This window comes from Panthera tigris, chromosome A2, assembly GCF_018350195.1.
Source record: "Panthera tigris isolate Pti1 chromosome A2, P.tigris_Pti1_mat1.1, whole genome shotgun sequence".
NCBI classification, from domain to species: domain Eukaryota; kingdom Metazoa; phylum Chordata; class Mammalia; order Carnivora; family Felidae; genus Panthera; species Panthera tigris.
Genome location: NC_056661.1, coordinates 56110306 through 56124026, shown reverse-complemented (window position 1 = coordinate 56124026; position 13721 = coordinate 56110306). Strand labels below are relative to the sequence as shown.

Sequence of the window (13721 nt, the reverse complement as noted above, 5' to 3'; positions counted from 1 at the left end):
GTTGGGAGCCTCCACAGGCTCCTTCGGAATGGAGTGAAAACCAGACACACACCCCCGGGGAACAAGGGAGCCAAGTCCTAGGTCTGCAACATGGTCAAAACCGAGTCGTTTCGTTTGTGGAAAATGAATACATCTGAGTTTGCACCTGTCTCGCCCGGGGGAAAAGTAGCGCGTGCGCCATCGCAAACGGGCGTCTCCCGGCAAAACCCGTTCCCTGCTGCTCGGGGAGGCTCAGACTGCCAGAAAGGCTGCGGCCTTCAAAACCTGTTTCATGTGGTTTGTCCATTTTTGGGGTGTTTCAGCTGTCCCATTCTGTTGGAAGCCTGGGTTTGAACATCAAATGGGTTTTGTTTCTCCAGCAAATTTCAAGAAACGCCAGGGGATCCTGGAACTGGATCCCACATTACAAGCAGATGCTCCCTTCACACCTGAATCTCCTCCCCATGACCCCAGAAAGTGTGGGTCACCCCTCTGCTCTCTGAATACAAAAACGGGGAGGGGGTTGGAGCTCTTTTTAGAGATAAGAAGATGACACGTGTTTCTCTCGATGTCAACATTGCCGTGGCCAATGAACTTGCAGTGCGGGGATAACACTCGGAATGTCTAACCAGATGGGCCCTTTAGCACCTGTTGTGACCAGAGGGCTGTGGCAATGGAGGAAAGGCTGGGAGAGCCGTCCTAGCTGGCCAGCAGCCTTGCAACGGCCTCCCACTCTGTCCAGGCTGTTGCAAGCATGGATTCAGAACATGTACCCAGATGATGGAGCTGGAATTTGCGGGAAGCTAACTTCCTGTCAGTGTGAAATGTCTCAGGCAGTGATGAGCCCCCATCCCCGGAAAGGTGCAAGCAGGAGCTGATCCTCTAGCAGGGATGTAACAGGAGATGCTCAACTACACGGTGCGCTCTGCCTCTTCCATGTGGTACAGATCTCACGACCACGTGCTGGGAGTGAGAATCCCACTTCGTGGACTCGCAGACCCTTCTCCCTTCCGGGAGTGCATTTCCACAGAAATGCCGTGCACAGACCTGCGGCACCTCCCTGCATTGTCCCCGTGGTCCTGGGTGGCTACCACCCACGCCAGGCCTGGCACACACTGCCTCACTGAGGGGACCGGGCCATGCCTCACTCAGTCCGTTACATAACTGGCCGCTTCTGAAAAGGCGCTGTACCGAGTCACAAGGGTTAGCAAACTAGTTCAAGGTAATTTATGACTCTGGGATGCTCGGGTTTCTAAATACAACAGACCACTACAAACTGCAAAAGCTTCAAGCTCTCTCCCCAAGGGAGACTGCCCGGCCCAGCCCGGGGCAATGGTGCTGACGCCAGGTGGGCAGGACGAGCTGGCACACTAGCAGGCCTGGCTGGCTTAACTCACCATGAGCCCCAGGGAGGCACTCCTGGAGGCCTCATGAAGACGGCTCCCCCCCCCGCTCACCCCGCACCGCTGCCATTCTTCCCTCCCTTGTCTCTGGTATGCATGAGAAGGTGATGAAGATTTTTCTCGTGCGCTGTGATGGCACCGAAACCACAGTGCATTCGGGGTTGCTACATCCTAGTTGGCTTGTTTCTCTTTTTTAATGCTAATAATATTGATTTTGGGTACAGTGGATCTCAGGCAAGGGAAACTCCAGTAAACGAAAGCTGACTCTAGTCAAACGTGGCTGATGTTTCTTTTTTCCTCGGGGTGGCAGGCCCTGCCTGCCTTTCCATCTGCCCAGTGCTGGCCTTGAACACCCGGAGTGGCTTCTCTGCATGCTCTCCTGTGGGCTGCCTTCCTGCCTTGGTGCTGGCGCCCAGAGCTCGAGACCCATTTGTGTCTGCAAGAGGACTGTGGTCTCTGCCCTTGCTCCGCTGAGCTCTGGCTGCCGCCTGCATCCAGCATCCGTTCCCAGCACCCCCGTCCCCGCTCCAGGCCGACCTCATCTGGGGCCTGCTACCAGGTACAGTGACCCTCCCCTTCCCTTGCAGACATCAACTGTGAGTCAGCACTGAATGCAGGTCCCCAGTATACCCATACCTTGCCAGCCTCATCCTCAGTGCACACTCCCAGCTAGGAGTAGGGATTCGGGGTGAGTGAGACACAGCCCCGTCCTCAGGCCTTGGCCTTTCTGACTCAGGAGGCTGACACACACATGCACCAATGAGGGACACAAATACACTGGCTTCTGTGACGGGGGGTGGGGGGTGAGCCTGGGAGAGCCCAGAAGAAGCCTGGAGGGCTTCCTGGAAGAGGTGGTGCCAAAGGTGTGCGATGTTCCATATGATCTCTGCAGTCCTTGGGTGTAAGCATCCCAGAGAAAGACACCTCCATGGGGACTGTTGAGTCTACCGCTACTGGCTAGGTGGCATTTGGTGACAAAGTAACAAATGGTCCGAGCTTCCTCTGCCTAGTCCTGGATTGTTGGGGGTCTGGTTTCTTCAGGGCGACAGAGACACAGCCATGGCTGACTGTTCTGGGGCCCTGGCTCCTGCCTTGCTCCTCTCTCCAGAACACGGGACACTGCGGTTGACCCCTAAACAGCTCTGTTCCTCCACCCCCCTGTCTCCCTACCCTTTGCACTATGATGGGGCAGCTCTTCCCATCAGGGGTGGGGTCTAGATCCCCCCGCTTTGAATCTGCGCTGGCTCCGTGACTTGCTCTGGCCGACAGAATGTGGTGGAAATGATGCCGTGCCAATTTCAGGCGTAGGCCTCAAAGAGCCTCGTGGCCTTGCGTGCCCACCCTCTCGGGACCCTGGCACCACCATGTGCAGAAGCCCAGACGGCCTCCTGGAAGAATGGGACACATGTAGCCTACTCACCACCACCCCTAGTCGCCCCGGCCAACAGCCAGGCAGCAATCAGCCGACCCCTGCCATCGACCACACAGGCTTGAGGGAGCCCGGAAGACCTGCCCGACCAGCTAGCTGCTCAGCTAAGTCAACAGTTGGTGCAAGCTGCTACATTTCGGGGTGGTTATTCCGCAGCAGAAACTAACAGATCCAGGCATCCCAGCATTCTGGGCAGGATGCACAGGCTGCAGGATTTATAGGCAGAGGCCTGGCTGCAGGCAGATGGACTGGCTGGCCTCGGGACCGTCACCTGGCCCTCAGGTTTGCTGTTACCTGGGTTCTGCTCTACAGCTAGGATCTACAGTCAGCACAGTTACGACCAAGGTATAGTTGGCCCGGGAGTGGCTGCGCCTAAGCCATCTGGCCTCCTCTACGGTTTCCTGGACCTACCCAGGGCCTTCCAGCCGCTTTCCATGACACTCCAGGTGAAACCCAAATGCCTCACCATCCCACACCATGCTCCCTATTCCCACCCTGCTCCCAGCTTTGCGCCTCTCACTGCACTCCAGACACACCTGCCTCCAACCCATAAGACCCAACCTGACCTCCGGGCCTTTGCATGTGCAGCTCTCCTGACTAGCATGCTCTTCCCGGATACCCGCACGGCTCCCCCCCATTTCCTTCAGGCTCTGACCCAGTAGGCTTTGTTAAACAAACCGGAGATCACAGATCATTCTTACCAAATGGCCTGCGTCACTCCCTGCACACTCCTCCCGCTTTATTTCTTTTCAGAGCAATTAGCATGACTGGGTGCAAAAGTGTCCACATTGTGAGACATCCAGTGGGAGCCAGCGAAGGTTAGGAAGGGAGGGTGGGATGCTGAGAAAGACGTCGGCGTTGGGACCTTCATAGCACACAGCCACTGACTGGGAGCCGATGTGTCCTGAAGCAGCCTGCCACCCCCCACTGCCAGACAAACCAGCAGAGACACTGTTGGCAGTGCTTCAGCCACATGTAGGAGCCGGTATCGCACTCGGCAGCACAAGCCCAGATTTATGGCCATGGCATAACTGCTTACAAGTGTCATGCAGGTGACACGTGTTTGTCAAAAACACCTCGTCTTGAGGTGGCCACAGAGAGCAGTTCCCTGGAACACAAGAGGCTTCACAAAGCAAGGTGTCCCTGGGGCTCCTGCCTTCTGAAACCCCTTAATCGAGGGCCCACCATTTAGGGCCCTTCTCAGAGTTTCTAGAGCCTACAAAAGAGAGAAGTCTCTAACTGGAGCTGGGACTTCCCGGCCGCAAACAGGAGCAACACCGGCTGGCCTGGCTCAGCCTCGGAAGCTGGGGAGGGCACCCTCCAGGGCCAAGGAGGCCCAGGGCAGGCCCAGACCCACCATGGATCCAGGGTTCAGGGACAAAGCTCTTCTGCACTCCGTGAGGGGCCCCATGGCAGACCCATCCCAGGTCCTGGACCAGTCACCAGGAGGGAGAGCTAGGGCCTGGTCGGGGTCCAAAGGGACCATGCAGTCTCGTGGTAAAGAGTGGAGTCTGGAGCCTCATAACGGCTCTGAGCCTCAGCTTCCGCACTATAAGATGATTGTAAAAACAGTGTCTCCTCACAGGGTGGCGAGGACCCCACGGAATGCTCAGACCGGGCCCCGGCACATCACAAACGCTGCAGAAGTGAGTTGTCATCCACATCATCAGAGGCCATGACTCTGCATCACTCAGACCAAGGGTGGAGCCTTCCCGGCAAGGATTCGACTCTGTTCCAGGTTTGAGGGTGCTGGGGTACTGCTCCCAGGGCTCTCCCTCCCCTTACCGGGCAAGGAGCCGGTGGGGAGTGAGAGGCAGGAGTTAAAGCTCAGCTGCTTCATCATCAAAAGGACAGCAGGAGGGATGAGGCAGGGGTGAGAAGCAGAGGTGGCAGGAGGTTTTCAGGCCCCCAGGAACAATGTGCCCAAATGGCTTTCACACCAGCTCAGGGGAGCCCATGGGATGGAAACGGAAAGGCAGGCTGTCATGTCTGATCCCTCCACCGACAGCCCCAGGGTCCTGGGTCCCAACCCACCAGCCCTACTGTGCACAGCCAGACACCAAGAGGAAGGAACACAGAACCCGCCTTCAGAGAATCGGAGACAGACTCCACGTTGGGGTCACCCAACACGGTCGTTGTGTGGCCATTACAAACTCAACCCTCCTCTGTGCTCCTGTTTCCTCATCCTCACAAAAACATCCATGGATGGGGCGCCTGGGTGACTCCGTTGGTTAAGCGTCTGACTCTTGCTGTCAGCCCAGGTCACGATCTCACAGTCAGGGGACCGAGCCCCACATCGGGCTCTGCACCGACAGCATGGAGCCTGCTTAGGATTTTCTCTGTCCTTGCCCCTTCCCCACTCTCTCTCTCCTTCTCAAAAAATGATAAAGAAAGAAACATAGAAAAAAAATCCATACATGGCTACACAGGGCCTCCTGGGGCACCTGCACGTACCAGGGATCGCAATGGTAAAAAGAGGGAGAGGAGAGAACACGCGGACAGCAGGCATGAATGACTGCAGGTGTGCTACAAATGATCAGAGATCTGAAGAGCTCAATACTTAGGAGTTTTAAAAAGGCTTCTTGATATGTGACTGGAGAAAGGCGCCCCAGTTAGTAAACGGTGCTGGGACATCGGAACCAATTCCAGACACATTAAAAATCTATATTTGAAAGAGAGAAGTTGAAGAGGGGGATATTCTGGGGGAATATCTTTCCAAACTTGGGGTTGGGAACAATTTCTTTAACAAGGTGTTAAAAGCTCAGTAAGCATAAAAAAAAAAAATCGATAGGTTTGACTGCAGTAAAGTGTAAATTTCCCTTCACCAAATGACGGGTGAAAAGACAAATCACTAAAAGCAGAAGACCTCTGGCATATGTACAACTAGCAAAGGATCAGTATCCAGAATACATAAAGAAGTCCTACAAATCCACAAGAAGAAGAGAGGCAATGAGCAAAAAGACCACAGCAGGCATGTCGTAGAGGAGGAAACGGAGTGCACAGATGAACACGGGAAAAGCTGCCCGATGTCACGAGGATGCAGGGAAGTGCAAGGTAAGGTCCCCGTGAGAGATTTCACATCCATCAGGCTCACAGTGAGGAAGACACGTGACATCTGACAGCACCGAGGGTCTGAGAGGATGTAGATCAGCTGGCACCCACGGTTGATGAGCGTGAAACCTGGTCTGGCCACACTGAAAACCACTTTGGCCTTTTCTTGTTAGGTTGACCAGTCCCATAGCTTAGAACCCTGCAAATCCACTCCCAGGAGTCACACAAGGCACACCCGAGAAGAGTTCGTCGCAGCACTGTTAGCAAGAGGAGGGGGAGAAAGGAAATGACCCAGATACTCATTGACAGAGCAATGCAAAAAGAAATTGTAGCACAGTCACACAATTTCCTTCCACACTGGTGACAGCAAACTCCAGCTACACAGCAGCACAGCTCAAGCGTAGAGACAGGGAAATGTTGAGTACAAAAATGCAAATTTTAGAGATCTACATACAGAGAGCAAGTTTTTAGAGCTTGAGAACAAAGAAGCAATCTAATGTTTAGGCTTATTCAGTCGGCCTGTGAGCAAGAGAATGGCAAACAAACAAACACCAAATTGCAGAGAGGGGTGACCTCCAGGCAAGGAGAAGATGGAAGTGACTGGGAATGTTCTAGTTCTGGAGTTGAGCTGCGGGCCCACGGATGTTCATTGTCCCACCATCCTTCATAATGCACGAAACACACCAAGTATTAAAACAGAACAGAGGCAAAGGAGAAAAGCAAGAAGAGAAACATGGTGTGGGTCAGACACATCCAGTATGATTTCCTTGTCACACACATAGTTGACTGTTTTCACGTGGTGTCACGGGGGGTACCAAGAGTTCCGTCGAGAGGCCAGAGCGGGAAGTGAAAGGACAGGCAATTGGACGAGGGCATTCTTCCCTCTGGGCCTCAGTTTCTCCATATGCAAAACAAGGGGGTGTACCAGCAGTGGCAAATGGCTGGCGTGCATAACCCAGGTCTCCCCTTCCTCACCCGCTGTGGACACTACTCATGGATTGCAGCACTGTTTCACATGGAGCACAGACACGCAGCGTTGGGCTCCGCAGCTGGGCCCTGCAGGCTGCCAGGGATGCCAGTCTGAGAGGGCACACTAAGTGATACCTACGTGCTGATCTGGAGAGGGTCCCTCCAGCTGTGGCCTGGAAGGTTCTGAAGCCTCACCAGCAGGCACTAGCTAGTCTGAGAGGCAGGGGCCCTAGGGAGGAGCCGACTGGCTTTGGGACTGACCCTAGCCGGACCCTGGCAGCGTGCCGCCTCAGCTTCTACACTGCCCACGCCTGTGGCCTCCGGTCCGCCGCGGGGGGGGGCCCTGCCCCCCCCCATCATCTGACCAGAGCCCATGCTCCCATCCGTCGGGTGGGCAGGCTCATGTCTACGCTCTGCGGGTGAGCTCTGCTGGACCTGAAAACGGCAAGACGGGCAGAGGGCCGGGCAGGCGCTCAGCATCACCCTCCAGCCCAGAGAGCCGTGGAAGCGGCCCCGTCATGCCAGATTCAACCAGCTCTCTGAGGCAGGAGGATGGCATTCCTTGCACCACCGCCTAGGCCTGCCTGGGCCTGCAGGCCTTTGCTCCTGTGCTCCCCTCCATACCTGCCCCCCCCGCCCCCGCCTGTCCCCGCTTCCTCCCCTTATGGTCCCAGCTCACAAGACTCCTCCTTGGTTGTGCTATTCCATCTACCTCCCACCCCCACCCCCCAGGGAGCGCCGACGTCCCTCCTCTAGACAACCACCACACAGAGGTCAGCTTTTCCGAGGAGAGCTTGTGTGCTGGGTCTGGTCCAGTTCTGTGGGTGTCTGTCCCCTCCAGTATGGGGAGCCCAGCAGGGTCCACCTCACAACCCGCGTGAAAATAATACCATCAAACAGCCACAATTCCTTGGAATCAATGGGCTTCTCCGAGAACTGTCCACCTACTGCCTAAGCCGCACAGCCAGTGAGGTTGGCAGTCGGGGAATGGTACCTCCCTCCCTATTCCAACAGCGAGAAACTCAAGGGCCACAGAGGGGGGTGACTTCTCCAGCATCACTGCCCACCCCCCAACCTTCTGGGAGGCTGAGAAGCTTTTCTGTCATGTCCCATCAGGGCCCTCAAACCCCAGGAAACACCTCATTTCCCCAGAGCAGGGGCCTGCTGAGTGACCACAGCCCCTAATCATGGAGCATCTGGTTTCATCCGTGTCCCTGCGGATTCTTGTAATAACAAGATCATGTGGAGAGACATCATACCCAGGGACGTGATGCTTCGGCGATTCTTCTCTCTTTCATTTTGTTCACCTGATACACGTTTTAAATGACTACTGGGCTGTGGACACAGGAAGCCTTGATTCACTAGAAAGAACCGTGGTGGGTTTTCTTAGAAGACAAAGTCAGGAATTTAAGGCATCCAGACGTGTCCAATGAGCAGAGTGGAGACAAAGATGTCTCTCCCGCTGCTGTGTCCGGGAACACAGCTGCCCACACACGCCCACCACACCCTCGGATCAGAGCCTGCCACTGATATCCACGGTGTGAAAGGGCTTGGAACCCACTGTCATCTTTATCACCATCCCTCGACCCCAAGAAGCAAACACCATGAGCTTGCAAAGGCACTCCAACAGGAACGCTCACTTGTGTTCCCAGGAATACACACAGATGCCAGATATTTACTTCTGGTTCCAACTTCTCCTGGGTTCATCCTCTTTCAAGTCCTGGAAACTCTGGACACCACTTCTTGCCCTACAATCCCTCCATCAGATCCCCCCATCGCCCACTCTCCCAGGAGGCTCCCCCCACCTGGACACCTCCAAATCCTCCTCAAAGCCATCTCTGACTCCCCCTCTTCCTTGCCTTCTCGCTGGCCTCTTTACACTAATTTCCTGCTAGAACGATCATAATGGGTTCAAATGCTGCTGCTTGCACACCTATCTCCCCCGTCACGGGGCAGGTTGTGGGAGCAGGGCACAGGGCTGATGTACCCCCTTACCTCCAGCCCCTCAGCATGGGCCCGGGCACATTGGTTGGGGGTGGAGTAGGGCCTCAAAGAAGCATGATCTAAATCCCCGGGCTCTGTTTTCCTCAAACTTAGAGTGTAGTGAAAGAGCTCTAATGACAAAGAAGGTAAATTCTAGGTATTCTGAACAGGGACCAGGCAATCCTTTCCTGAGTATTTCACAGTGAAGCCAAGACCTCATTGGTGAGTAACTGTCAACTGCCCAACAATGGGAGTGAAGAACTTTCCCAGGAGAGAGAGAGTCACAGACAAATGTTGTAAGGAGGGAGGGAGCAACTTGTGTAAGGACCGAAAGGCCAGTGGTGCCTCAGCAAAGCAATGGGGCGATGGGCAAGAGTTCATGGATTATGCGTATCGGTTAGGTTAGGATGGGTTACGCTGCATAACACACAATTCTCTAAATCTCAGTGGCCTACAATAAAGTTTCTTTATGTCTCAGACTATATGCACATGTGGCTCTCCTTCGTCTCCTCTCCCCTCTGGACTCAGGTTGACAGAGCAGTCTGTCTCTATCTGGAATATTGCCATTGTCGTGGAAAAAGGAAAAGAAAAGTGGTAAATTACTCACTGGTTCTTAACGCGTGTGCTCACATCTGTTTTCACTGTTCACCAGCCCCTCTGCCATGCCCGAGGACAACATGGGCCGTGCTGTATAATCCTCCAACCGAGCAGGGCACTTCGATACAGGGCACCGAATGTGGGGGAGTGGTAATCCAGTTCCACACCGTGCTTATGATTTTGACGTCTTTCCTAGGATCAGTGAAATCTGTTGAATAAACTGTTCATTTCTAAAAATCCCTCTGGCTGTAGTGAGAGACACAGACTGGAAATGGGCAAGGGTGGGATTCGGGAGAAAATTCAGGAGGCTGCCTCAGTTTCCCCAGGCAATAAAAAAAAAAGAAAAGTACTTTACACTAGGGTCATGGCAGTGGAAATGGAGAGAAGCCAAGAGATTTAAAAGATGGAAGGGTCTAGTGATGTACAAAGAGGAGCAGAGGTGAGTGAATGTGTGACCCCAGAATGGCGAAAAGGTACAGCAGGCTTGGCTTCTCATGTCTTAAACAGTTGCTGGCTCCCATCTTTGGGGAGGACCAGCTACTCTATTCTCTACTTGTCCTTGGGCTCTCTATGTTCTCCTAAGAAATCTCCCTTCTTGCTTGAAAAAAAAAAAAGGCTGAGCTAAATAAAGATGGGAACACATGGATGTGGTGAGCAGCCGAGTGAGCTGACAAATGAGTGACACAGTGACCAGGGGAATTAATTCATGTCTCCAAGTGTTCAAAGAGTGAAGAGAAACTAGACCCAAGCGGAAGAAAAAGAAAGTCCTCCCACTGGGCATGCCTCAAAAGGATCCCTCGCCTCCCTACTGACACATCAGGCATCTTTCTTCTTCCACGGGGCTATGACCAATTTCGGCTATAACAGAGAAAGGGGAGTGGGTGAGAGAAGAAGAAGGGAGGGACAGGGAGGCAGAGGAAGGATGGGCTCCATGGACATATAGCAACCTCTATAGAATCCTCTCGTCTCCTCCATGTGGCCTCCCTCCCTATGCTTTCTTTTCAGAGTTCCAGACTTGACTTTCAGTGGTGGGAGGGCTTGGGATTCACAAACACCTCAAAAGAGAATTTCTGTAGCAGCACCATTAGGCCACCTTACAGGAAATTAGAGCCTTGGGGTCCACACAGGCACAGAAAGCCGCGGGGTCTCCTCTGCCCTGGGTGTTCTCAATAGCCAAGAAGAGGAAGGTTCAGACACAGAACTGTATGGTTGTGGACTCAGTTCAGCGCACCCACGGGGACAGCAAACAAGATGCTCCCTGTGGCAGCAGAGGGAGTGTTGTGGTCACTGTCCATGGTGCTTACAGGCTGACTCAGCTGGAGAGGCTTGTTCTAAGACCCAGCCACACAGGATGTCAGAGCTGAGAGGGCTCCAGGATTTCAACTTTCCCAGTGCCTCATTTTGCAGATAAGAAAGCACAAGTCCAGAGAGGGGAAAGACTTCCCTCGGGGCCACACAGTGGGTGGCACCGAGGGACTGGAAGCTAGCCTCTAGATGCTTGCTCAGACAAAACTCATTTCCTTGGAAGGCTCCTGGGATTTGCCCCCAGAAACCCAGAATAATTAGACCCTGAAAACTCACGGGAGCACATAGTAGGTACTCAGTGGACACTGGTTGACTAAATAAATGATTATACCGGGGCGCAAAAAAACAAATCTTGAAGCTGGGCTTGGGCCCTGGATCCTGAATTCAAACAGGAAGTCGTGTTCCTTTTTGGTATGGGTGAAATGGTACAGAAGAAAGCAGTGGGGGAAGGGAAGAAGTGCTGCCACGAAGACAGTGGGGTGGCGGGAAGAGGATAAGAGCAGGTGCAACCCAGGATATTAAGCGCAGAGGAGGGCAGCAACTGGACACTAACCTCTGTTCTCTCAGGTTCACTTCCACCCTGGAAATCAGGTTGAACGGCTCAGGAGTTTTTCCTTAGGGAGGGTGGTCACACGACCTCAATCTGGCCATCCTCCCTGGCCACAGTGATTGGCTCAGCACTGGGTATGTGCCAGTCAGGTCCCAGTGGGTCCAGACCTTAGGGCTGGAATCATAGGGAATGAGGGGTTCTTTTTCTGTTGGGAGGCTGAAGGTGACTGTTGGGGGCCATCTTGCTTTCCTAACAGAAAAGCCCAGCTGAGAATGACACCAGCACAGAGGAAAGTAAGCAAGGCCAAGAGGTCGGGAAAGATGATTGCTACTGATGTCATCAAGCACCCAGGTACGGCCTTGCCTAAAACTGTCTGCCCTTAGCCTTCTTAGGTACGTAAATCATTCTCTCCTGCCTCGTTTGATTGCTTGTTTAGGCCTCTTTGGTTTTTCTGTCACTCAGTGGCTATCAAAAAACAACAACAATAACAACAACAACAACAACAACAACAACAACAACAACAACTCCAATTGCTCCTTGAAGTTGTCTAAATGGAGCATCCTGGAATTGTGACAGTATGGATTTAGGCTAGGTTCAAGGGGGACTTTGAGATAACAGTGCAAAACTCCACAGTCTAACCTGGAGAGCCAAATGGATTCAAACCCTATCTGTTGGCGGCCTGCTATAGGCTGGGCCACTCACATTACCCAAATTAATCCTCATAGGACCGACCCTGTTAAGGTAGCAACTGATGACCCCATTTTAGAGGACGTGGCGGAGGCTCAGAGAAAGGAGGTGACAGGGCTATAGCTTGGAAGTGTGGAGCCCAGATTGCACACCCGGATTCTGCTGTGTGCAGCCTGAGAAGCCTCATGGTACGGTCTGTCCGTGTGTCAGGGCACCCGGCCCCACACCTGGCATTCTGTGGGTGCCTGAGACTTGGTAACTGTCATGTGCCTGTTACAAGACTCAAAAAAAGCAATGTGCACTGAAGGCAGGCAGGAACCTTCTTTCCCCAGCACTAACACAACTTCCCAGTTCCCCGAGGACTAGAATCCCTCTCTTTCCCTTGCTTTCCTTGGCAGAGTCCTGCTCATGTGACCACAGGGCAGTCCCCCATTCACAGCCGGCATTGGGAGCTGCTACAAGGGAGGCCAAGAGCCTTCACCCCTCCACCATGCCTGGGGACATCTCTTTCCTTGGAGCCTTGGGGAACCTGACACCCGACCTGCACACCCGAGGTCTTTTCCAGAACATGCCAAGAGTCTCACTCGGTTTGGAATGGGATGTATCCATCACTGCACTTTCCATGTCTCACTCGTGCACTCCTTTCTGTGCACTGTGGCCTCCCGTGCCTGCCACAGGAGAGGCCAAGCTGACAAGAAATCAACAGCTTAGCACTTGAAGGGACACACTAGGCAAGAGCTGACAGCTGGAAAGCTCTATTTAGAAAAGACCTCACGCGGGGCGCCTGGGTGGCTCAGTCGGTTAAGCGTCCGACTTCGGCTCAGGTCACGATCTCACGGTCCGCGGGTTCGAGCCCCGCGTCGGGCTCTGGGCTGATGGCTCAGAGCCTGGAGCCTGCTTCCTATTCTGTGTTTCCCTCTCTCTCTGCCCCTCCCCCGTTCATGCTGTGTCTCTCTCTGTCTGAAAAATAAATAAACGTTAAAAAAAAATTAAAAAAAAAAAAAAGAAAAGACCTCACGCTTTACACTGAAGAGGCTGTCGAAGCCCTCGGGGTCCGGAAGCAGTGCTTGGGCCAAAGTGAACTGGAAGGCTTCATGATGGCTGGAGGCTCTGGCCATGATGGGGGAGGAGAGGGTGTGGTGAGGTCCCTGGGGTGACCCGAAGGCCCACTGCGTGCAGGCTCAGGTTGGCCAGAGAGGAAAAGGCAGAGGCTTGTCCCAGAGGTGTTCACAGACCAAACATGAATGGGCCAACCAGACAGACAGAGCACTGTAGCTCATGGGTGTAGAGTACAGGGACAGGGGCAGAGATCCAAGTCTGCTGGGGAACTAGTTAAGAACAGAGAAATTTTAACCGACACTAGAAGGCTGTATCAGTTGGATGTGTTTGGCTGAAGTGACAGAAAACCCTACCAAGAGTGGCTTAAACTCTGAAGGCATCTAACATTGAATGTTTAATGACGATGTGAGAGATGGGAGGTCCAGAGGTGGTCTGGTGGCTCACAATGTCATCAGTGACCCAGGTGCCGCCTGCCTCTCCGTTCTACCGTTAACAGAATATTGGTGTCACTGGTTCACGGTTGCCGTGTGGCTGCCTCCACTCCGGCCGTCACATCTGCACAGTTAGCACTCAAGTCGGAAGCAAGGGGGCACCTTCTTGAACCCTGCCCACCTCTACTCAGGAAGGAGAATCTCTCACAGAAGCCCCCAAAGACTTCCTCTAATACCTCATTGGCCAGAACTGGGTCCCGAGCCCCTTCCCCAGCCAG

At 53.7% G+C, this 13721-nt stretch overlaps 1 protein-coding gene across 6 annotated transcripts in view; it reads right to left on the bottom strand.

Annotated features, from left to right (window-relative positions):
* The window catches only part of LOC122236738 (MAP/microtubule affinity-regulating kinase 3-like), a 136315-nt gene that overhangs the window by 80815 nt on the left and 41779 nt on the right, over positions 1-13721 (bottom strand). For 2 of the 6 annotated variants that reach the window (XR_006214983.1, XR_006214984.1), the window contains exons 1-2: positions 11270-11417; positions 9422-9603 (exon numbers count right to left, since the gene is read on the bottom strand). The exons of 1 other annotated variant lie outside the window; for it this stretch is intronic. The gene's annotated coding sequence lies outside the window, so the exon portion shown is untranslated. Of the gene's footprint in view, positions 1-1709; positions 1819-9421; positions 9604-11269; positions 11435-13721 lie in introns of those variants that run through there. 3 more of the 6 variants (XR_006214985.1, XR_006214982.1, XR_006214981.1) reach the window with 3 other exon arrangements.